Source organism: Chelonia mydas, chromosome 3 (assembly GCF_015237465.2).
Source record: "Chelonia mydas isolate rCheMyd1 chromosome 3, rCheMyd1.pri.v2, whole genome shotgun sequence".
In the NCBI taxonomy this organism is placed as follows: Eukaryota; Metazoa; Chordata; order Testudines; family Cheloniidae; genus Chelonia; species Chelonia mydas.
The window spans coordinates 184,086,832-184,104,270 of NC_057851.1; the positions used below are offsets into that span (position 1 = coordinate 184,086,832).

Below are 17,439 nucleotides of genomic sequence, written 5' to 3' on the forward strand. Positions count from 1 at the left end.
GGACATCATCTTCCCTAAGGTTTTGGATATACTGCGTGTGTGCATTCTGGAGGAAGATGTAGAGACTGCTGGTAGTTACTTGTTGGGCATGCCTAGTGTGTGTGACATGAGACAATTTCAAGAGGGTGTCAGCCATTCTTGGGGAGGCTACATTGACCTGAACAAGGGATTCTGTCCATCCACTGTTTTCTAGGCAATCTCCAATCAGATTTAGACTTGCCATTTCCAGAGGAAGATCATCCAGCATAATGACAAATTTGTCTTCTCCATACCCAGAAGGCCTGGTCCATTATATTTGTTTGGTCATGGTGAAAAGAGGCTGACCCACAGTGATCATTGGCACTTGGTATAACTTTAGATGGTATACAGCATTCCTTATCACATCCAGGGTGTGATGAATCATTGCCACAGACTGGAGTCATCTGGAAAGAGGAGAAGAAATGCAGTGATGGCCGAGGTGAAATCTGGCACTGGCTGTTTGCTGACATGGTAAGCTGCCTGGGAAATGTCTTGATCTCCATTGCTGCTTGCCTTACTTGTTCAAGCCACCTGCATTCTTCTTGTAGAATGGCTAATCAGTTGGCAGTCAGTCTTGATTTCAACATTTGTGGCAGGGATGGGAGAATTAGTTAACTTCAAAATGAATGGAAGGATAACAGTAAGACTCAGGAAGTGATGATCGTCTTCTTCACTGATGCTGCAGTCTCACTATCCGGGGTGGAAATTCCTTGGACAGCTCCCTCCACTTGAGTACTGGGATGCTGAAAAAGTGATATCCTAGTTCCAGAGAAGGAGTCTATTGCTGTGGTGGAGTTGGGCTTGTGGTCTATGTTGTCTATTGCCACAGTAGTGAACAGACCACCACAAAGCTTTAGAGGACGGACTACACTTTCATCCTTGAAGTGTTGGTATGAGCTGTTTGCCATGCTGGTAGAGATAGCCAACATCTGTCATAGGAGATGGACAATCCAAGTTTAAAGAATGTATCTACTAGCTCACTTTTTCATGTCTGTGCATGAAGTGTCAAACCAATGTAGACTGGTAAAGACATTTCTAAAGTTTTGTTGTGGTGCAAACTTTCTGTTCCTTCACAGTGATGGATGTTGTTGTTGTACTACAACAGTTGTGCCAAAGTAAGGGTAGCTGGATGAATGGAAACATGTTCTGATTGAGTTTTAATGTTTGAACCATCCAATATCATGGGCACCAGTGCCACTAGTGACTCAGGAACAGATTTTTCTTGGCATCCTGGGTCAAATGATCCAGTAAACTGTGTTCATTTGAAACATGTCCCTTTGAATAATTTTTGCTATTTGGGACAGGTGAAGTGCTTCCTTGTCACAGTCTTCCTCAGATATTTTTTGGAAGGCATGTCCAACATCATTGTTGAAGGCAAGGAGCACATCATGTCCTTGTGTGCTTGGAGATCTGGAATGTGTGAAAGGATATGAGTTTTTAGTTCAGTACTGGGAATGCACCGAGCCAGTGTTACCCTCTGCCGTTCTACTATAGCTGTTATAGTGCCTTGTGAGGGGTGCTAGTTTAAAGACTGGAGCCACATCTTCCTTCAGTCTTGTCTCTTCAATGTATGCTATCAGTTCAGCAAAGGCAATCCCATGCAATAGCTTCTCTGTGTTACTTTGCTCAGTTTTCTTCTCCCTGACTTTGTTGTAAAGAGACACCAAACATCCTGCATGATACTTTGCCTCTTGGGCCACTAAATCCCCCGCACTTAGTTTTGCAAGCAAGCACTGGTCTTCAGCTGAAGTGCATACTTGCAGACTTGACTGTCAATGCCGAGGGTTAGACAGACCTGGCTCTCAAACAAGTTTATCTTTTTGACATATATGAAGTACTAGTAATAGCCAATAGTAATCTAATATCTTTCATTACTGTGTACGGTTGATATTACCCAATCACCAGGCAGCGTCACACAAAATAGCACCTGAAAGAAAAAAAAGGAAAGGTGATTAAATTCTGCCAAGACCACATTGACAATCAAATTTAGTACAAAATGTGTTCTTACACCAATTTTAAGGTCACATTGAAGCAAAACCAACAATATATCCCTTTATAGTTGGAGTATGTTATGTTATTTGCCAATTATTAAAATGTTGTTAAAATGGCAGCCACCACCAATATGGCATTAGTTGGCGATGGGCCCATATCTGAAAATCTTTATTAGGTCATGCCCTAAGTCTCTTTGACAAATTTCATGCTTTTGTTGTAAAACTCCCAATTCTGTCATTTTTTTGCAGAGATTTGATCACCTTTGCAGTTCCCTATAAACACTGTGGGGGCGAGGGGAGGCAAAAGGTCTTTCCTTCTCCCTCCTCCCCATAGGGTAGGTGCTGGGAAATAAGGAGCCAGAAGCTTGCTCCCTCTCCAGCATGCTGTTCCCTTGGCTGATGGCTGCTTGAAGAGCCTGCCTTGTTCTGCTCAGCAGTCACAGTAATGAATGACTCTGCCAGAGCACAGAGCCTCTGAGCTGATTTCAGGAGGCTTCCCCATGCCTCCTGAGTGGTTAATTGAAAAGGTGGATATTAAGGCAGCTACTCAGTCAGGAGCCCAGAAGAGCATGCTTGAAATTATGACTCTCCTAGAAAAACGAGGACAGTGTGTTTTGCCAACCCCAAGCGTTAACAAATCATGAGCCATGCCTCCTCAAAATCTTGAGATTGGCTTAAAAATTCATAAGATTTTTAAAAATAATCAGGCGTGAAAGGATTAGATTTTTATTGGTAGATGTCAGTAAACCTTGATTTCACCATACACACACAAACCAACAAAAATATTTCCATCAATAATAATAAAATATACCAACAGGCAAAGTAAGAATTAGTGTTTGATTTAAGGATATTTACTTTGCTTGTTTTGACATGTGATGCTGAAAATTTGTATTTTAATGAAGCTTTTATGAAGCTTTAATTTTTTGAATCTCAAAGTCTACTGTCAATAAATAATTGTCTGGCCCTCTCCCGCACAATTTCCCTCAACTATGAATATTTAAATAAATAAAAATAGAAAAAATGCATAAAACCCATAATATTTTGCAACTGTGAAATTTAAATAAAATAGAAAAAATGCTTAAATTACACATTGATATTATCTGTCAAAATTATAAAAAAAAATCAAATTCTGCAAACCCTGAGAATAAAACAGTTTGGTTTTTTTATTTGCCTTCCGATTTTAGTCTCTGAAGTTCACTATTCAAAGCTTTTATCTGCAATCATGAGGGATAGAAACTTGCCTTAAAAAAAAAAGAAAACAAAACAAAACAAAACAGAGATTCTCATTTAATCAACTGACCCTAGGAGTTCAGGTGTTAAGAAAACTACCAAATATTGTGAGGCTTGCAATACAATCACAAGAATTGGTAACGCTGAGACTTAACAGGTCTGATTTTACTCTGCTTGGAAAGAAAACTAGACTAGTCAGCTTCACTTTCTGTTCACACCATTGTCCTTTTCACTTTCTGGTTGTCATGCACATTATAGTGAACCATGCTGATGTGTCTGAGTATGTTACACACACACATATTGTGACAGTAACTTCCTGTCAGAGTATTTTTCCTGCCCTTGTATATAATATGACATTTAAAGTATTTAATTTTTAATTATGAATAATATATAATTAATAATTGTTTAACATTAATACATATAATCTTACATTTAAAGTATACATTTATTTTGTATATTAAATAAATCCTTCACAATCAGTCTCCTCAGTAATGAAACATGTTGTGCATGTCAATACTTGAAGCCTGACATTATACTGTATAAGAACCATCAAACATTTAACTTAACAGAATATATGTGTTCTGCACTGTGAAGAACCTAGCTCACTTCTGGGCACACTTAAATAATAATTATAATATGCAGCACAAGAACCCTTGTTCATATTCATCATGTACAAACATTTATTTTATTGTACTGAATTTATTGATGTGGACACAGTGTCAAAATGAGGACAGACATGGATGGATATTAAGTGTCAGGCTGCAACATTTATTAAGTGTTAACAGAGGGGATGGGTGGTACCCACCCATCCCCATACTCTCCTATACCAGGCATTTAATTGGTTCCAGTGTGGGTGTCACTGGGCTCCTACCATATAACCCGCAACTCAGGGTAGGCTTTCCTCAGCATGCCCCCCAGGACTCAGCTCTCTCTGACTCCTAACATCCTCCCCCCTTGCAAGGAGGACAGAAGAAGCAGAAGAGTGGGTACCTTGGCCTGCGAGGTACTGGCAGGGCACAATCTAAAGGAGAGACACATGACCGCCCCACGTGTCTCCTCTGCCCCACAACCCCCCCCTCCCCCCGCCCCTGCCCTGCACCCAGCCCGGGGCCGTCGCACTCTCCCCGCTCCACATTACCTCCAGGGGGGGATCTCTGTTCTTCTCCCACTGTGCCTCCCCTCGCCCCGCACATTCAGCCACTCTCTATGGCAGCTGGGCCTGCATGGGGAGCTGGACAGAGCCGCTTCTCATGCAGCTGAAGCTGGCCGCTCCCAGTTGGTGCCTCAATGCAGCACAGCCGCTGCCTGAGAGAACATGGTGGGGGTGGGCTGCCCCCTACCCAAGCCTGACTGCCAGTGACAGGGGCCAAGCGAGCCAGAAACGTGCTAGGCAGAGGGGGAGAGGGGACTCCAGCTTGCTCGGCCCATGTCCCCTGCAGCCGGACCAGGGCAGAGGGCGGCCCACCACCAGTGCCCCGGCCAGGCTCTCTCAGAGAGCAGCAACCCAAAGCGCCCAGCGTGAGAAGTGGCTGGTCCGCTCCCCGCCTGGGCCTGGCTGGGGCCGAGCACCCTGGGGGCAAGCGCAGCAGGAGACGGACAAAGCCCCTCTCCCTCCCCCTGCCTCGGCAGGCCAAGCAGCAATCTGGGGTGGAGGGGGCACTTGATCCTGCATGACCCCCCTCCCCCATCGCCTATGGTTCCAAGGTATGACCTCTGCCCACGAGGGACACAACATCGCATCCTACCCCATAAGACCAAAGCCTATCACCAAAATCCCAGGTCTTTTACCTCTGGGAACTGTTCATTTTATCCTTTTAACTGCACTGGAAACTAGGCACAAGTTGTGATGAATTAACACAACCAAGTTCCTGAGTTAAGTACTAAGCACATTCCTTCTTAACCTACTGTGGCTTGAAGGTGCTGCGAGGAAGGTGAATAGCTCTCTGGTCCTCTGCCTATTGGCTTATGGGAGAAAAAAATCCCTTCTGAATCCCAAATGGCGATCAGCTAGACCCACAGTGTTCGTCAGGCCAGGCTCCCATTACTAGATCAGGGTGGGTAGGGTGGGGTTGCTGGAATGGAGCTGGAAGAGGCTCCCCATAGCTCCTATTCCAGGTTAAATCCTTGGCCAGCTTCCCTCCCCACAGCTAGCAAATGGGTGCCAAAGATTCCAAGGGGGTGGAAGAGCTATCTGGTGTCCCTCAGCAGGTGTCTCCCACCCTTGCTTCTGGGATTGTCCCCTTTCACCACTAGCCTCATCAAGTTCCCCACCTGTTGAGGCAGGTGGGTGCCATTTTGTCATATAACTGGGCAAGAGCTGTGTAGCTGCACAGCAGCTTGAATGAATTTGAGAGTTGCTCATTATATCAATAAAGTGTTTTCTTGCCAGCCTTATTGAAAGAAATATAAGTGGTACTCAAATTACAAAAATAATACATTTCTGCCTCTTGATTCTATTGGCTGGGGGAAGAAAATTATGAATTACAGTTGAAGTTGAGAGCAAATCAAATCAGGCATGTGCACTTCAATTGTGTCTGTTAAAGAATGTTAAACACTGGTGTAAGGCAATTGAGGCTCCATCTGTTTTTTTCTCACACAAGGCATTGTTTCATGGGGCACCAGTGCAGACTTGTAACAGGAAAAATATTGTTTTCTAAATAATACAAGGTACTTTTGAAATCCCACTACCCCTCATCTACATCTTTAGGCATTTAAATGCATTTAAAAATCTGGCTCCTAATGACTTTCAATGGGAGCTAGTGTTAACTCTTTTGGGCTCCTTTTCAAATCCCAGCTGTAAAAGTGAGAAAATAAAAAATAATAATTAAAAAAAATCTAGGTTTTCATAGTACATTAACTCTGCAATGTTACACAGCGCTGGGTATTTAACTGTGTAACCTTAGTGATATGTTACTGTATGTTTTAAAATTGGGGGGAATAAGGTTTGAGGAGTTTATGAACTTTACATGAACATAAATGTTTCAACAGAGGATTGGTTTCTGATTTGAAATGTGTCTACAGTGGCTGTTTTCTTACACTTAAAACATCCTAGTTATATATCTACTATCACATAAACGTAGGCCTTCCTGGTGCATGTTGTTGCTTATGGGTGGACCCATGCAGCCACTCGGATCCCCATGTAATTGGTGTCTGTGCAGCAGTACTCGTAGGCAACAACTTACAGCATCTGGGCCATAAGCCTCAATTGTGCTTTTAAGGCACAGCTCATCTTTGGGGCAGTGCAAAGCTGCACCCTGCATAGGGATTCCGTTAGATCCATTACACAAATAAATTCGAGTGACTGCAAAAGTTTAAGATAACAGTAAGTCTAAAGTTGGCAGGTGCCATGCTGGACATATGTTCAAATGTAAACCTCTCTTATAATTAGGAGAGTTTTACTTCAGGATCGGATTGAGCCAGTAATAGTGAATACATAGTACAAGAAATTCTCTTGTGGCTCACTTGAGACTTTCAAAAGCTCCTAAGTGACTTAGAAGCACAAATTCCATTGAAATGAAAATCACTTCAGTGCTTTTGAAAATACTACCCCATCAATGCTTGCATGATTTAAGCTTTTTTTTTTAAAAAGAGTTGTTTACTTGTAAAGAAAACCTTACCAATATGAATCAATGCAGTGCTGCCTTCTAGTGTCTGCAGGCAGAAAAAACTGAAGCAACAGCTCTCTCACAGCTGTGAACAACCCCCATTCATCTCAGATGAGTGTTGACTCTGGAGCCTAATGACAACGTAAAGTTTTAAATGTTGTTAAGTATTTCACTGTTAATCATTTTAACAAACATCCAGCTGTTCTAAGAGTTTGAGAACAAAAACAGCATCATTTTTTTCCTAACCTGACCCACTGGTCTTACTACATGGTCATTACCTTCTACTGTTATTTTGGGGCAGTAGTTCTGGCAATATTTGAAGTATATGTTTTATTTTTGCAGTATTAAAATTACCTTTGCAATATTCTGCTTTGTATTTTTATTTCATTTATATTTAAGTTAGAAAAAATGAATAAACAGTTTAGAAAAATAGGCCGATTTTCACTGAACAAAATATGGTATTACAGATTTGAAGGGGCCAACAAAACTAAAATCAATTTCCTTTGCTGCTAGCTAAGAATGTGTGACCTTGCAAAAAAGACTGGTTATATTAACGATGGCTCAGCATATTTTACAAGCTAAACTTTAACTTTCACATTCTTGGCAAAAAACAGAAGTGTCAGTAATTTATGTCTGTTAAATCTGCATGAAACATCACATTCAGTATGACCATTTGGAAAAGTATCCATTCTCTAAAATGGAATAGATCACGTACTCGAGAGTGTCTTGGCAGAAGATGTTGTACTAGGACTATATGTCCTAGCTCAGTGAAAAGGTCTCAATTCAGCAAGTTGTCTACAGAGCTATACAAATAAACTCAATTATCCTCCACCATTTACACCTACAAATGTTATTTTTGATGTTCTCTTTCTCTGGTGACCTTAACAACGATGGCATTTTTTTGAGCGATCTACAAACACACCAGCCTCAGCTTCGCCACTGCATAGTTTACAACTACAGCTACCTGAAATTTGGCTTTGCAGGAGTCAGAACAGGCATTGTCTCTGCTCAAACACAACTGTGGGCTTGCACTCCTGAGTTTCCATTTGAATCTCACTAAATAAAACCCAGTTTCGCATCCAGTCATTGGCAACCATGACTATTGTATAAATTAGATGTAAAATCATAAATTTGGCCATATTCACTTAAAATTGGGCCCACTAGTCACCAAAAACTGAGCTCAGGTTAACTGGTAAATTTTTTTATCCTTAATTAATCTTTTTGATGAACATGGACTTAGTTTTTTATTTGTAACAGACCCCCAAAACAAAATATTTGACTTGATTTAGCAGTCTCTAAAACATCTCAGTAAGCATTCTTCTTAATAGGCTGATTTATTTATATTTTAAATTATTAAAAAACCTATGTGACACTCCAAGTAGCGCCCTGGAATCCCCATATTCACCACTGACATATGATTATGAAATGTTTTGTACAATGCATGCCTTCTGAGGTATCATTTTAAAAGTCTTGATCTGCTGAATCTTAATATTTTGTTGAACTGTATGTACTATCATTAGTGAAGTTATGAAGTATTTCCATATGTATTACTGAAATATGTTCTGAGGTTGGGAATGCCCACAGCTAGCCTTTCAGTAGCAACAAAGAAGCAACTATCACTGGCCAGACAAGCACTGATGGCCCATCAAGAAGAATTCACTATTCCAAAGACTCCTCAGAGAAGGCACATATGTAATGAGAACTGCCTACCTCCATGTCACAACAAGGATCTTTCTAGCAGCTGGAAGAAAGTATAAAAGAGGGACAGTGACATCATCACTTGACCCCTCTCCTCTCCCATCTCAACACTAGAAGATCACCTGGAAGACAAACATTTTGAACTGGAGAGATTGATGTCAGGCTGGGAAGGGAATCCAGATGCTGTGCTGAGAACTGTGAGCTGCCTGTAACGTCTATTAGGATGAGAGACTGCTTGATTCAAATCTTGCTTAGTCTCTACAATTTAGACTGAGAATTTATTTTTGTTTCTTATGTAATCAATCTCTTATAATCACAGAAAATATGTCTTTCCATAGTAAATAAATCTGTTTTTATATGTTACCTAAAAACAGGGTGTTTTTGGTTGAAGTGCTTGGGGAATCTCAGCTCAGATTACAAAGGCTGGTGTATGTCCACTTTTCTTTCACAAAGTGGCAAACTAATTAATGAGCTTGCACTGTCCAAGGGAGTCTTGAGCAATGTAAGACGGTATATTTCTGGGGTGCAAGGCTGGTGGCTGGGGTGATTGGCTGGTGCTTTTCTCTGTGTGATTCATGAGTGGCTCAGGGAGTATTCATGCAACATAGCTGGGTATGGGGCTCCACATGCTGATGGCTGAATGATCACAATGCCTGGAAAGGTTTTGCTGCTTGTCACTGGCATAGCATTGTGTGAGTCAGCCCAGGCTGGAAAGTTAAGGGAGCACAGCAATTCCACAGTTCCAAGTTGTACCCTGGGGAATCCCATCACAATCTATCCAAGATGCCCTAACACATAATTAATTACAATGAAATCATCACAGCAGCATTAAACTAATCATTTCAGCAGGAACTCAGCCAGCCAGCCACCTACAGAAATTCCTCATCCCTTCATCATTATAGGAAGCATACCTCTGACTGTTATATCCTGCCTAAATTAAAGGCTATTAATTCTGTTCTGAACACATTACATCGCACATGTTATTTGTGGGTTGGCAGATGGAAAAATATATAAACAAAAATGGAACTCTGTATGATTTTTTGCTGACCTGATGAAGGCCAGTAACAAAATCAACCATAAATATGGTTCACATGATCTAGGAAAAAGGGTGGCATAAATAAAAAGCACAAATCTTCCATCAATCCGTTAATGAAAAAAAGGACAGATGTATGGGAGTTTTGCCTGGGTAAGAAGTACAGGATTAGACCCCAAGTATTGCCAATATCAATGAATATACACCAAAAGTAAAACATTCAGGCGGCTCATAGCCTACACCAACTTCACTGCCTTTTGCAGTCACTATCAATCATAAATGGAGCAGTAACAGTGTTAGTTTAACACTAACATGGTAAAATAGGTAATTGCTGCAGATTAAAATGCCATGTGAAATGAAAGTGCCATCAAGATGCTTTCTAGTTGCTTGGCATGTGTCCCATATAATGACTGTATTTCTTTGATTACAAAATGTAACCGTTTACCACAAACTAAACAAAAAAACCCACAAAAAGACAATAGCAACAGCCTGTGTGAGTGATAGTATCTTTAACTGCTATTCCCTGCTGGAACTGGCAGGTGAAACCTAGAAACATGATTGCTTGTTCAAGTAAGATTTATATTTCTTTTACTTTTTTCCTTATTTAATTGTACTTTATTTTTAGCTATCAAAATAATTTTTAATTTTGCTGCATCTTAAAACTATCAGCCTTGTCATTTAAAATAATGATTTTTCTTTATTTAAAATAATTTGTTGACAATCGCTGTTATTCAACCCACATCAGTTAAGTATTCTTAGAATACAAACGGTTCTATTCTCAAATAGTTTACATGGTGTGTGAGAGTGATTTTCATATAAACCAAAAGAAAAATTGATGGCATGTATCTTTTTCATTAAACTTACACAAAAGGCAGCAACATTTCTAGATGTTTCCATTTGAGGCCCCATCCTGCAATGGGATTCATATGGGCAGACTCCTGCACTTGAGTGGATCCTCCACCCATATGGTTCCACTTCAGAACGGACTTCTTCACAATCACTTTTTTGACTACCACAGGAATTCTTAATTTAAAGCACTATGGATGAAGCAGTTATGACTTGTAATACTGTAATTTACATTTCAATAAATTAGAGTGGCATTTTACACACTAACTGGCTTTTCTCTAATCAGCGCATGTTGTGCCTAATTCTGCATCCTTAAGCACCCATCTGAACTCAATAGGTGTTCCTAGTACATAAGAAATGTAGGATCAAATCTTCTGTAATTTGTGTAACAAACTTAAGTTTCCCCCACACATACCCCAGTTCTCAAATAATAACAGAGCTGTAATGAGGTTTCCGTACTACATTTTCATTCTCTTTACTTCCGTGTATTTCAGCACATTTACTTGTATACTGTGATAACTGAAACTAAACTACAATTGCCAAAATAAAATAACTGTAACAATAAGTTAATGCAACAATGAAGTTTATATTTCATCAAATACAAGAAAGAACATGCAAAATAATGTTTCTCACATGCACTGGAGCTCCTCCTTGCAAATATTTAGTATTTTGTAATATTTGTTTGTACATGATGTTAATTATGTAAGTTATTATATCTGTGCATTATAGGTGAGTTATGGGGTACTGAAGGGGGGCAGGAATCATAACTGAATTTCCTGACTTTGTGTTTGCAAAATCTCAAGGATAAGATTGTATTAACATTGTTTTTTGCCTTTGATTTACTTTAAAGAAAAGCAGAGGTTGCTGTATAATTTGGACTGTCAATAAAAACACAGTCAAACAAATACACGTTTGAATCCACTTTTGTATGCTGTTTTACCCACTATGTACAGCACTGTGCCCTGAGCACAAGGGAGGAGAATCCCCCCCAACCGGAGGAGGATCATTTTCAGTCAGGGGGTGGAAGGTTTTGCTGGGTGTGGCTCTGTGAGGGATACAGGGAAGTTCCCCGCAGAGCTCCCCACAGCCTGAGGCAGCAGCAACCCCTGCTCCCAACAGGAGGCTGGAGGGAGAGGCGCGCAGGAGGAACCCGCCCGCTCCGCTCCGGCGCACGCGGCACACGCTGCGCCCTGGTGGGTAGGAGGGCGCGTGCAGAGCCGGTCCCTGCTCCGCGCGCCGGCTGCCGGGGGATCGGAGTCCCGTCCCCGGCTCTCGTGTGGTTAGCAGGGGCCGCGCCCCAGCTCAGTAGCCGGCGGCGGAGGTTCAGCCCGCGCACAAGCTGGGACTCTCCGACGGTCGCAGGCAAAAGCCCGGGACACGGTAGGGGAGGGAGGCACAGAGCCGGGTCAGCGTAAGCGCTTCAAGTGCGTGTTCGTGTGGATGCGCGCCGTGTGTATAGGTGCAAATGCGCGCGTGTGTGTGTTCAAGTCCGGGCGTGGATTGGGTGTCCGCATGGCTGGGTACGTGCGCAGGTGTGTGCGCGTGTATGTAGCTGGGTGTGAGCGTGCATCTGTGTGGGTGTGTGAACGTACCTGTGCTGGCCACACGTGCATTCATGTGTCTGTGGTGTGAACGCGTGTGGAGTGTGTGTCTGTGTGGTCCTGTATAAATATGTGTGGTGGTTTTAAAAATTAGTAACTTTATGAAAGGTAGCTGTAATCCCTTGTGTTTAAATTATGGATCTAACCAACTTTGTTTAAAAATATTTCTATTGGGTCGATCTACCTGCAGACTAACCCAGGCTTAATGTTATCAGAGAATGAACTGTGTTCTGATAATTTTTGAGCAAAAGAGAAATTAAAGTGTAACCTGCATGAAATTTTTTTAAAAATTAAACATTTCATCTGTATCTTTTCCAAACATCTAAGATAAAAAAAATCTAAATAATGCAGTTGTGACTAGAATTCTTGGATGAGAAACACATACAAAGTATTCTTCCTATTATAATATTTTGGATGTTCACAGATCATTTTCAGATACATCTTTCTTTCTATACCAATTGAGAGATTTTTTTCTCCTCCTGCCTTTTGTGTGTGTAGTTCTTTCTGTGGCTACCATCCTGCCAAAAAATTGTTTACCAAGTCTGCAACTGAGACAGTTGTGTTTATTCTAGGAGTTTGCATAGGTCTCTGGTATCCTTACACTACTGTGGAGGGGAGATGGGACAATCAGCAGCTGAATAGTTTAGTCGTAAGCATAGAGACTTTTGGATGTGAGGGTGCTGTGAATAACCACTCCAGCTGTGCTGTACAATTATTCATAATGACAGAGAATACACTATGACCGCTCTTTGTAGCGGGGGTAGCAATGTTGGTGAGAAGAATCCACAGTGTTTTTTCAGGTTCCCATATAACAGTGTGTTAAAGAATGAGAATGCTTTTATCTTCTTGATGACGGCTTTCCTCTTGCTAATCCTGGCTTGATCTCTGTATGTGCCTTATCATGAAGGTGACACCCACTAGGAGGAATAGGGACAGAACTGCCTTCAGAATTCCCCACAAGCACTGCTACTACTCATCACATGATTATTGGCATATGTAGGGTGAGTAGTGCCATAAGTGATACTGTGTCCATTTTTCTCCCCAGCAGCAATATCTCTAGTCTTAAATAACCCCTATGTTCAGTACTACTAAAATCTGTAAAGTCACTGCAGTCATATTAGCTGCCAAAACCGAAAGCAAATATGAATGCTGCTTTCAAAGTATATGTGATACTTTAGGGAGACACTACCAGCACTTCATTATTTTAGTTTAACCACAAATCTAGGAGCAACATTTTGTATTCTAAAACACAGCCCCACTAGTGTGCCTTACCTGTGACCTGAAGGGAATAACTCTAGAAATGAGAGTGTATTACAGTCTCCATGACCAGTCAAATGCTGGTGTCTTGGCTGAAACTGTCAACAAGGGCCAGAATCTGGGCTCAATCCTGCAAAAGAAACTCCTTCCTGAAAATGTCTAGAAGACTCCTAAGCAGATAAATTAAAAGGACACTGAAACTAAATGAGTAGGGTTAATACGAAGAAAAGCCTATAGCAATAAGATATTCCAAGGATACTTACAAAAAAGGGGGAAAAAAGTTTGAAAGAATATTGTTAAAAATACTAGCTCTGTTGTCCGAATTAAAATGATATGATAATGTTTTAAGATGGCAAAGGGGAGAGGGTTTTAAAAAATCCATATTTGAGGACCTGACCTTGAGTTCAGTAACTGTTTTGTCTGAGTAATGAGGGCAGCATTGGACACTGAAAGGGAGAATAAAGAACTAAAATAAAGCAATCAAATTCTTTAAAGAATCTTTTGTCTTCTTAAAGGTTATTGTTGTCAGGGGTGATAAATCCAACATGTAACCGGTCCTAAAACCTCAAGAATTCACTTATTTAAGCCTTTATATACCCTTTTATTTTTTTAACAACAATAAATAATGATATTTTAGATCATTGAAACAGCTTAATTTTAAAGCAAAACAAAATATTTCTCCACCCTGGCTGGAGTGAGCATGCTTAGTTGTTGCGTGGAGAATAATCACCTTATGTTCGTCTGTGCTGAACCCTCCATCCAATGAAAGAGGGTGCTGATGGCCGGTTGCTGTGATACATGGCAGAGAGTCAGCAAAGCGAAGAGAGGTAATATTTGGTTTACACATCCAATTCCTTCAATCATGGGCAACCCAAACATGACAGGAACTGTGCACTGCCATTTGGTTCTGAGTGTTGGCATCCCTGTGTAAGTATAATTTGCTTTGCTGCTCTGGAAGTCCTGAGAGAGAGGCAGGAACTATCTTTGCTTCTTGGTGCAGTCTGATATTAGTCCATCATTCTTCTGGCTGAGCAGAATTAGTCAGGACCATCGCTGGATCCTGTCAGCCTATTCTCCCACTGAGTAAGACAAGACTCCTTCCCCTTCCTCACTCATCACTTCGACTAGGGAGAAAAGAAGTGGCTTCTGAGACTGAAGCGATTTCTCCTGCTCAGTGCAGAGCATACTGCTGCTGGACCATTATTTTACAATTTTCTTCCATGTTTATTATGAACTGAGAGAGAACTCAATTATATTTTTACGTGTTTGCAAACATCCTTGGGAACAAACTGGGACATTTTCCACAAGCAGATCAAAAGGTAAATGGGGTTTTTGAGTGGTCTTCAGTCAAAACTCACCTATCTTTGTTTTCTGAGGTATTTCCTGTGCACCTTATCTTTTGAACGTTCAGATAGCTTAACTGACCTGAGTAGTTTTAAATGCAAAACCTGCTCCCCTGAGAGCTTTATTTTTAATTTGTTCATATCAGGATAGCTGTAATTTAATTAAAAGTCTCCCTGAAATAAACTCACGCTTTCATTACAGAAATGTTGCACTCAAATTATTTTAAAATAAAACTGAGATGATCAGGAACATCTTTTAATACCGGTGCTATGCCTGTCAGTTATGAGATTGTGCAGAACTAACCCTCCTTATCTTTGGGATGGCTAATGGGAAAAATAAATCTAAACAGAGGGATGTTTCTAAATCCTGTACTTTGTCACTTCCTTATTGCTTTTGAATGTCTCAATACCTGTCTCACTTATGCCTTCGGAGTCAGGGACAGCAGAATCACTGGAGGATATGTGTGGATCCTTAGGACTAACGTTGAATTTAGGATGTGTGCCACTAATACTGAACTCACGAAGCTCCATCTAAGCCAGAGGTGGGCAAACTACAGCCCACGGGCCACATCCGGCCCGCGGGACCATCCTGCCCGGCCCCTGAGCTCCTGGCTGAGGAGGTTAGCCCCTGGCCCCTCCCCAGCTGTCCCCCTCCCCTGCAGCCACACTGCCACGTGTGCAGCTCTCTGGGCGGCGGGGCTGCGCGCTCCTGTGGGGCAGTGCGGCGGCATGGCTGGCTCCGGCCGGGCGGGTGGCTGCCAGACATGCTGCTCTGAGTGGCATGGTAAGGGGGCTGGGGGGGGTTGGATAAGGGGCAGTGGGTCCCGGGGGGCAGTCAGGGGACAGGGGGCGGTTGGATGGGGTGGAGGTTCGGGGGGGGTAGTCGGGGAACGGGGGGGGTTGGATAGGGGGTGGGGTCCTGGGGGGAAGTTAGGGATGGGGGTGTGGATAGGGGTCGGGACAGGGAGCGGGGGGTTGGATGGGGGTGGGGTCCCCGGGAGGCGGTTAGGGGCAGGGGGTCTTGGGAGGGGGAGGTCAGGGGACAAGGAGCCGGGGGGGTTGGATGGGTCAGCAGTTCTGAGGGGGGCAGTCAGGGGGCGGGAAGTGGGAGGGGCAGATAGGAGACAAGGGGCCAGGCTGTTTGGGGAGGCACAGCCTTCCCCACCCAGCCCTCCATACAGTTTTGCAACCCCGATGTGGCCCTCGGGCCAAAAAGTTTGCCCACCCCTGATTTATGCACGTTTGAGAGTAGAATTTGGCTTTACATCATGTGAAGACTGACAGCTTATGTTTTATAAACTTCTTCATGGATAGACTTAGTGCTAAAGTTACCGACAAAGGGATCCCTTGTCTTGTAATCTTAGTGTCATCCAACTCTACAATGACGTCAGTGACATTTTTGTGCTCCATATGTTGAGAGGAGTACATGGAGAAGACACCTAAGTGGCAGGAGAACATGGGATATGCTGGGAACTGGCAGGGCCGGATTAACTCTCCTGTGGGCATGGGGCTATTAGATTTTGTGGGGCCCCTGTATACAAGTCTTTTTCCTGGGAAGGAGTTTGGTGCAGGAGGGGGCAGGGGCAGGGGATTGGGGTACAGGAGGGGGTGCGGGGTCTGGGAGGGAGTTTGGGTGCAGGAGGGGGATCCAGGCTTGGGCAGGGAATTGGGTTTCAGGAGGGGTTGCGAGGTGCAGCCTCTGGCTGGGAGGCGCGTACCACAGGTGGCTCCCAGCCGGCAGCGCAGCAGGGCTCAGGCAGGCTGCCTGCCTGCCCTGGCCCCACGCCACTCCTGGAAGCGACTGGTTGCTGGACGTCTCTGCGTGCCCCTGCAGGGAGGGGGACAGTGTGTCTCCGTGCACTGCTTGCACTCGCTAGCGCCGCCCCTGCAGCTGCGGGGACGTTTCTGGGGATGGGGGCAGTGCGCGGAGCTGCCTCCCCCCACCAGGGACTGCAGAGACATCAGAGACATGCAAGCAGCCAGTCACTTCTGGGAGCGGCGCGGGGCCAGGCCAGGCAGCCTGAGCGCCCCAGAGATCGCTGCCTGTGATTTATTTTTGCAGGTTCCCCCTTGAGCCGGGGCCCTGGGCTGCAGCCCCAAAATCCTCTGCCTTAATCCGGCCCTGGGAACTGGCTGTATTTTTAAAGATTGTATCAGTTAATTTATTGAGTGACTGACAGCTAGAGAATTTGGGGGACCAGCTAAGGCAGGGGTGAGCAAACTACAGCCCGCGGGCCAAATCCAGCCTGCGAGCTGTTTTAAGCCAGCCCACGAGCTCCCACTAGAGAGCAGGATCTGGGGCTTGCCCCGCTCCAGCTGGGGCACTGGGTCGGGGGCCACACTACACAGCTCGGCCCCGCCCTGGTGCTCCAGCCAGGGCTCAGGGTTGGCGACTGCACCACGCAGCTCCTGGAAGCCGCGGCATGGCCCCACTCTGGTGCTCCAGCCAGGGCGCAGGGTTGGTGACTGCACCACGCAGCTCCTGGAAGCCGCGGCATGGCCCCGCTCCAGCGCTCTTGCCGCGGTGCAGGGTCTGTGGCCGCTGCATGTGGCTCCCGGAAGCCGCAGCATGGCCCTGCTCTGACACCTGCAAGCTCAAATGGCTCCCTCTGGTGCTCCAATGGGAGCTGCTGGGGTGGTGCCTGCGGATGGGGCAGGGTGCAGAGCCACCTGGCTGCGCCTCCACCTAAGAGCCGAAGAGACATGCCACTGCTTCCGGGAGCTGCTTGAGATAAGCATCACTCAGAGCCTGCGCCCTTGAGCCTCTCCCCACACCCCAATCCGCTGCCTCAGCCCTGATCCCCCTCCTGCTTTCCA

The 17,439-nt window shown here is 43.9% G+C and overlaps 1 protein-coding gene across 6 annotated transcripts in view; it reads left to right on the forward strand.

The window, feature by feature from the left end:
• The first annotated feature begins 11,504 nt into the window (after positions 1–11,504).
• Positions 11,505–17,439, forward strand: part of LOC102938708 — a 95,055-nt gene continuing 89,120 nt past the window's right edge. The window contains exon 1 of one of the 6 annotated variants that reach the window (XM_043543906.1): positions 11,505–11,801. The gene's annotated coding sequence lies outside the window, so the exon portion shown is untranslated. Of the gene's footprint in view, positions 11,846–12,935; positions 13,024–17,439 lie in introns of those variants that run through there. The other 5 variants (XM_043543905.1, XM_043543910.1, XM_043543912.1 and 2 more) reach the window with 5 other exon arrangements.